Below are 6,560 nucleotides of genomic sequence, written 5' to 3'. Positions count from 1 at the left end.
TTCCAGATTTAGATAAATGCATGTAGGAGCTGGCTTCTGCTTAATGCAACAGATCATGTGCTACAGCTTTTTCATTTTGAGGATATTGTTGACACATCATCGATTACATAAAGTATGTTGCTATAGATTCTCTCAGTTATCTGAATTTTCCTCCCAGTGATTTCTTAAATAATTATATCCCAAGGCTAAGAGATACCCTAAGGAAGAGGGAGAAACAAAAAAGGAAGGAAGGAAGGAAGGAAGGGAGGAAGGAAGGAAGGAAGGAAGGAAGGAAGGAAGGAAGGAAGGAAGGAAGGAAGGAAAGGAGGGAGGACAGAAAGACAGAAAGAAAGGTGGACAGTTTCTCTTCTGCTGTCCAGCTGGCTGCTCCCTTGCAGGTCTATTCAATAAACTTATTATCTCCCTCAAAAAAAAAAAAAAAAAAAGAAGGGGAAGGAAGGAAGGGAGGGAGGGAGGAGAGAGAAAGAAGAAAGAGAGAGAGAGAGAGAAAGCCATGTCAAGGGAGGTAATAAATTTACCTTCTTTCCTTCCTTCCTTCCTTCTTTCCTTCCTTCCTTCCTTCCTTCCTTCCTTCCTTCCTTCCTTCCTTCCTTCCTTCTGCACCCCTGGCATGGGCCTGGGCATGGGTATAGGGAGAATCAAGGTTAGATATGTGAGCCTAGCAGGGTCTCAGGCTGGGACATGGCAGCATCCTTCCCTGCCCACAGCTGACCACACAGTTTAAAGGATGACCCTCGGCCCATCCCTCAGCCAAGTGTACATTCCAGGGCAAAAGCTGCAATCACCTGTCCGTGGCCCATTCCCATGGGTAAGGGGTCAGCAGACACATGGGAAGAGGAGATGCCTGGATCTACTTCTCACTCTGACTGGGAATGGCTGGTTGGGAGGGGGGATCTGCCAGCTGGCAGGTCACACATACAAGCTGATTTGCAGGGTGGAGCCTGGGAGCCTATGAAGGTCTGCACATGCCCCAGGAGTATCACTTGCCTGAAGGAGTGTGACATTAAAAGCAAATAAAACACACCATGACAGGTTGAGAAAGAGTCCCCAGAAGAAAGGAAAAATTTTATATGTTTGAACAAAGGTCAGTTCTCACATTTTCATTTTGCACTGGGCACTGTAAATTATGTAGCCAGCTCTGACACTGGTATAAAGGGATTGGACTTCTCTGACTATAAAGCAAATCAGTGAGCATATGTGAGCCTGTTTGGTATCTTCTGCTTCTTGCTGAAATCCTGAGAAAATATCTGACTCTTCGGTAGCCTTATAGCACATTTCCTTTTTCAAGTATATAACAAATGGGTTTTGTATATTAAAAAATTATCTCCCATATTATACTTCGGGTTCCTAAAAGAAAATAGCTACACTTTTTAAAAATTTTTATTTTATTATGTTATCTTAATCACCATACATTACATCATTAGTTTTTGATGTAGTGTTCCATGATTCATTGTTTGCGTATAATGCCCAGTGCTCCATTCAATACATGTCCTCTTTAATACACACCACCAGGCTAAACAACCCCCCCACCCCCTCCTCTCTAGAACCCTCAGTTTGTTTCTCAGAGTCCATAGTCTCTCATGGTGTGCCATCCCCTTTGACCCCCCCCCTTCATTTTTCCCTTCCTACTATCTTTGCTCTCTCTTTTTTTTTTTTTTAACATATAATGCATTATTTGTTTCAGAGGTACAGGTCTGTGATTCATCAGTCTTACAAAATTCACAGTGCTCACCATAGCATATACTCTCCCAAATGTCTATCACCCAGCCATCCCATCCCTCCCACCCCCCACCACCAGCAACCCTCAGTTTGTTTCCTCAGATTAAGAAATCCTCATATCAGTGAATCATATGATACAAGTCTTTCTCTGATTGACTTATTTCCCTTAGCATAATGCTCTCTAGTTCCATCCACATCATTGCAAATTGCAAGATTTCGTTTTTTTGATGGCTCCATAATATTCCATTGTATATATATACCACTTCTTCTTTATCCATTCATCTGTCGATGGACATCTTGGCTCTTTCCACAGTTTGGCTATTGTGGATATTGCTGCTATAAACATTGGGGTGCAGGTATCCATTCAGATCCCTACATTTGTATCTTTGGGGTAAAAACCCAGGAGTGCAATTACTGGGTCGTATGGTAGCTCTATTTTCAACTTTTTGAGGAACCTCCATACTGTTTTCCAGAGTGGCTGCACCAGCTTGCATTCCCACCAACAGTGTAGGAGGGTTCCCCTTTCTCCACATCCCTGCCAACATCTGTCATTTCCTGACTTGCTAATTTTAGCCATTTTGACTGGTGTGAGGTGGTATCTCATTGAGGTTTTGATTTGGATTTCCCTGAAGCCGAGTGATGTTGAGCACGTTTTCATGTGTCTGTTGGCCATCTGGATTGCTTCTTTGGAAAAATGTCTGCTCATGTCTTCTGCCCATTTCTTGATTGGATCATTTGTTCTTTGGGTGTTGAGCTTAAGAAGTTCTTTATAGATTTTGGATACTAGTCCTTTGTCTGATATGTCATTTGCAAATATCTTCTCCCATTCTGTCAGTTGTCTTTTGGTTTTGTTGATTGTTAACCTTTGCTGTGCAAAAGCTTTTTATCTTCATGAAGTCCCAGTAATTCATTTCTGCCTTGCTTCCCTTGCCTTTGGCAATGTTTCTAGGAAGAAGTTGTTGCAGCTGAGGTCAAAGAGCTTGCTTCCTGTGTTCTCCTTTAGGATTTTGATGGACTGCTGTCTCACATTGAGATCTTTCATCCATTTTGAGTCTATTTTTGTGTATGGTGTAAGGAAATGGTCCAGTTTCATTCTTCTGCATGTGGCTGTCCAATTTTCCCAACACCATTTGTTGAAGAGACTGTCTTTGGACAGGCAGATGGAAATATTGGATATTCTTTCCTGCTTTGTCAAAGATTAGTTGACCATAGAGTTGAGGGTCCATTCCTGGGCTCTCTATTCTGTTCCATTGATCTATGTGTCTGTTTTTGAGCCAGTATCATACTGTCTTGATGATTACAGCTTTGTAATAGAGCTAGAAGTCAGGAATTGTGATGCCACCAGCTTTGCTTTTCTTTTTCAACATTCCTCTGGCTATTCGGGGTCTTTTCTGGTTCCATACAAATTTTAGGATTATTTGTTCCATTTCCTTGAAAAAAGTGGATGGTATTTTGATGGGGATTTCATTGAATGTGTAGATTGCTCCAGGTAGCATTGACATCTTCACAATATTTGTTCTTCCGATCCATGAGCATGGAACATTTTTCCATTTCTTTGTGTCTTCCTCAATTTCTTTCATGAGGATTTTATAGTTTTCTAAGGACAGATTCTTTGCCTCTTTGGTTAGACTTATTCCTGGGTATCTTATGGTTTTGAGTGCAACTGTAAATGGGATCGACTCCTTAATTTCTTTCTTCTGTCTTGTTGTTGGTGTATAGGAATGCCACTGATTTCTGTGCATTGATTTTATATCCTGCCACTTTACTGAATACCTGTATGAGTTCTAGCAGTTTTGGGGTGGAGTCTTTTGGGTTTTCCACATAAACTATCACATAATCTGCAAAGAGTGAGAGTTTGATTTCTTCTTTGCCAATTTGGATGCCTTTGATTTCTTTTTGTTTTCTGATTGCTGTGGCTAGGACTTCTAATACTATGTTGAATAGCAATGGTGATAGTTGACATCCCTGCCATTTCCTGACCTTAGGGGGGAAGCTTTCAGTATTTCCACATTAAGAATAATATTAGCTGTGGGTTTTTCATAGATGGCTTTTATGATATTGAGGTATATACCCTCTATCCCTACACTATGAATAGTTTTAATCAAGGAAGGATGCTGTACTTTGTCAAATGCTTTTTCTGCATCTATTAAGAGGATCATATGGTTCTTGTTCTTTTTTTTATTAATGTATTGTATCATATTGATCACTTTGCAGATGTTAAACCAACTTGCAGCCCAGGGATAAATCCCACTTGGTCGTGGTAAATAATCCTTTTAATGTACTGTTGGATCCTATTGGCTAGTATTTTGGTGAGAATTTTTGCATCCATGTTCATCAGGGATATTGGTCTGAAATTCTCCTTTTTGATGGGGTCTTTGTCTGGTTTGGGGATCAAGGTAATGGTGGCCTCATAAAATGAGTTTGGAACTTTTCCTTCCATTTCTATTTTTTGGAACAGTTTCAGAAGAATAGGTCATCTGACCCTGGGCTTTTGTTTTTTGGGGGATTTTTGATGACTGCTTCAATTTCCTTAGTGGTTATAGGTCTGTTCAGGTTTTCTATTTCTTCCTGGTTCAGTTTTGGTAGTTGATACATCTCTAGGAATGCATCCATTTATTCCAGGTTATCTAATTTGCTGGCATAGAGTTGCTCATAATATGTTCTTATAATTGTATTTCTTTGGTGTTGGTTGTGATCTCTCCTCTTTCATTCATGATTTTGTTTATTTGGGTCATTTCTCTTTTCTTTTTGATAAGTCTGACCAGGGGTTTATCAATCTTATTAATTCTTTCAAAGAACCAACTCCTAGTTTAGTTGATCTGTTCTACTATTCTTTTGGTTTCTATTTCATTGATTTCTGCTCTGATCTTTATTATTTCTCTTCTCCTGCTGGATTTAGGCTTTATTTGCTGTTCTTTCTCCAGTTCCTTTAGGTGTAAGGTCAGGTTGTGTATTTGAGACCTTTCTTGTTTCTTGAGAAAGGCTTGTATTGCTATATACTTTCCTCTTAGGACTGCCTTTGCTGCATCCCAAAGATTTTGAATAGTTGTGTTTTCATTTTCATTGGTTTCCATGTATTTTTTAAATTCTTCTTTAATTTCCTGGTTGACCCATTCATTCTTTAGTAGGATGCTCTTTAGCCTCTATGTATTTGAGTTCTTTCCAACTTTCCTCTTGTGATTGAGTTCTAGTTTCAAAGCATTGTGGTCTGAAAATAGGCAGGGAATGATCCCAATCTTTTGGTACAGTTGAGACCTGATTTGTGACCTAGGATGTGATCTATTCTGGAGAATGTCCCATGGGCACTAGAGAAGAATGCGTATTCTGTTGCTTTGGGATGGAATGTTCTGAGTATATCTGTGAAGTCCATTTGGTCCAGTGTGTCATTTAGTCTTTTTTTTTTTTTTAAACGGTAGTGGCTGATGCCACCCCTCCCCAAAGAACACAAGAATAATAGCTTAGAAAAGAAAGAAATCCCTCCAAACTTGCTTGCCAACTTCCGCCAGTCCATCTACTCTTTCAGTGTTAAAGAGGGGGGGTGGGCAGATCGCAACTCCCAGGCATCCTGCAAAGTAGGCGGGTCACCTTAGGGGCAACCTTTACCCACTCAAAAATGCATCTCACATTAGCAGTGATGATTCGGGCGTCACCCTGAATCGTTATTTTCCTTACTCATAACTTTAAGGCATTCATTTAGCCTTTATTTCCTTGTTGATCTTTTGCTTAGATGATCTGTCCATTTCAGTGAGGGGGGTGTTAAAGTCCCCCACTATTATTGTATTTTTGTAGATGTGTTTCTTTGCTTTTGTTATTAATTGCCTTATATAATTGGCTGCTCCCATGTTAGGGGCATAGATATTTACAGTTGTTAGATCTTCTCTTTGGATAGACCCTTTAAGTAGGATATAGTGTCCTTCCTCATCTCTTATTACAGTCTTTGGTTTAAAATCTAATTTATCTAAGGATTGCCACCCCAGCTTTCTTTTGGTGTCCATTAGCATGGTAAATTGTTTTCCACCCCCTCACTTTCAATCTGGGGGTGTCTTTGGGTCTAAAATGAGTCTCTTGCAGACAGTATATTGGTGGGTCTTGTTTTTTTTATCCAATCTGATACCCTGTGCCTTTTGATTGGGGCATTTAGCCCATTTACATTCAGGGTAACTATCAAAAGATATGAATTTAGTGCCATTTTATTGCCTATAAGGTGACTGTTACTGTATATTATCTCCATTCCTTTCTGGTCTATGTTACTTTTAGGCTCTCTCTTTGCTTAGAGGATCCCTTTTAATATTTCTTTTAGGGCTGGTTTGGTGTTCACAAATTCTTTTAGTTTTTGTTTGTCTTGGCTGCATATTTTTCTCATTTAGTGCTCTGAATATATCCTGCCAGTCCTTTCTGGCCTGCCAGGTCTCTGTGGATAGGTCTCTTGACAATCTAATGTTTCTACCATTGTAGGTTACAGACCTCTTGTCCCTAGCTGCTTTCAGGATTTTCTCTTTGTCTCTGAGACTCATAAGTTTTACTATTAGATGTCGGGGTGTTGACATATTTTTACTGATTTTGAGGGGGGTTCTCTGTGCTTCCTGGATTTTGATGTCTGTTTCCTTCCCAAATTAGGGAAATTCTCTGCTATAATTTGCTCCATTATACCTTCTGCCCCTCTCTCTCTTTCTTCTTCTTCTGGGATCCCAATTATTCTAATATTGTTTTGTCTTATGGTATCACTTATCTCTTGAATTCTGCCCTCGTGATCAAGTAGTTGCTTATCTCTCTTTTTCTCAGCTTCTTTATTCTCCATCATTTGGTCTTCTACGTCACTAATTCTCTCTTCTGCCTTAATT

The 6,560-nt window shown here is 39.8% G+C and overlaps 1 non-coding gene across 1 annotated transcript; it reads right to left on the bottom strand.

Annotated features, from left to right (window-relative positions):
* Positions 1 to 5,258: 5,258 nt before the first annotated feature.
* LOC135362440 (U12 minor spliceosomal RNA) lies at positions 5,259 to 5,408 on the bottom strand. The gene has a single exon (XR_010407141.1). It is a non-coding gene; the product is annotated as a U12 minor spliceosomal RNA (small nuclear RNA).
* Positions 5,409 to 6,560: the final 1,152 nt, after the last annotated feature.

Source organism: Mirounga angustirostris, unplaced genomic scaffold, assembly GCF_029215605.1.
Source record: "Mirounga angustirostris isolate CCGP_5_RB_7025 unplaced genomic scaffold, mMirAng1.0.hap1 SCAF_13, whole genome shotgun sequence".
In the NCBI taxonomy this organism is placed as follows: domain Eukaryota; kingdom Metazoa; phylum Chordata; class Mammalia; order Carnivora; family Phocidae; genus Mirounga; species Mirounga angustirostris.
The sequence above is the reverse complement of the archived record's forward strand: the minus strand, read 5'-3'. Positions and strand labels throughout refer to the sequence as shown.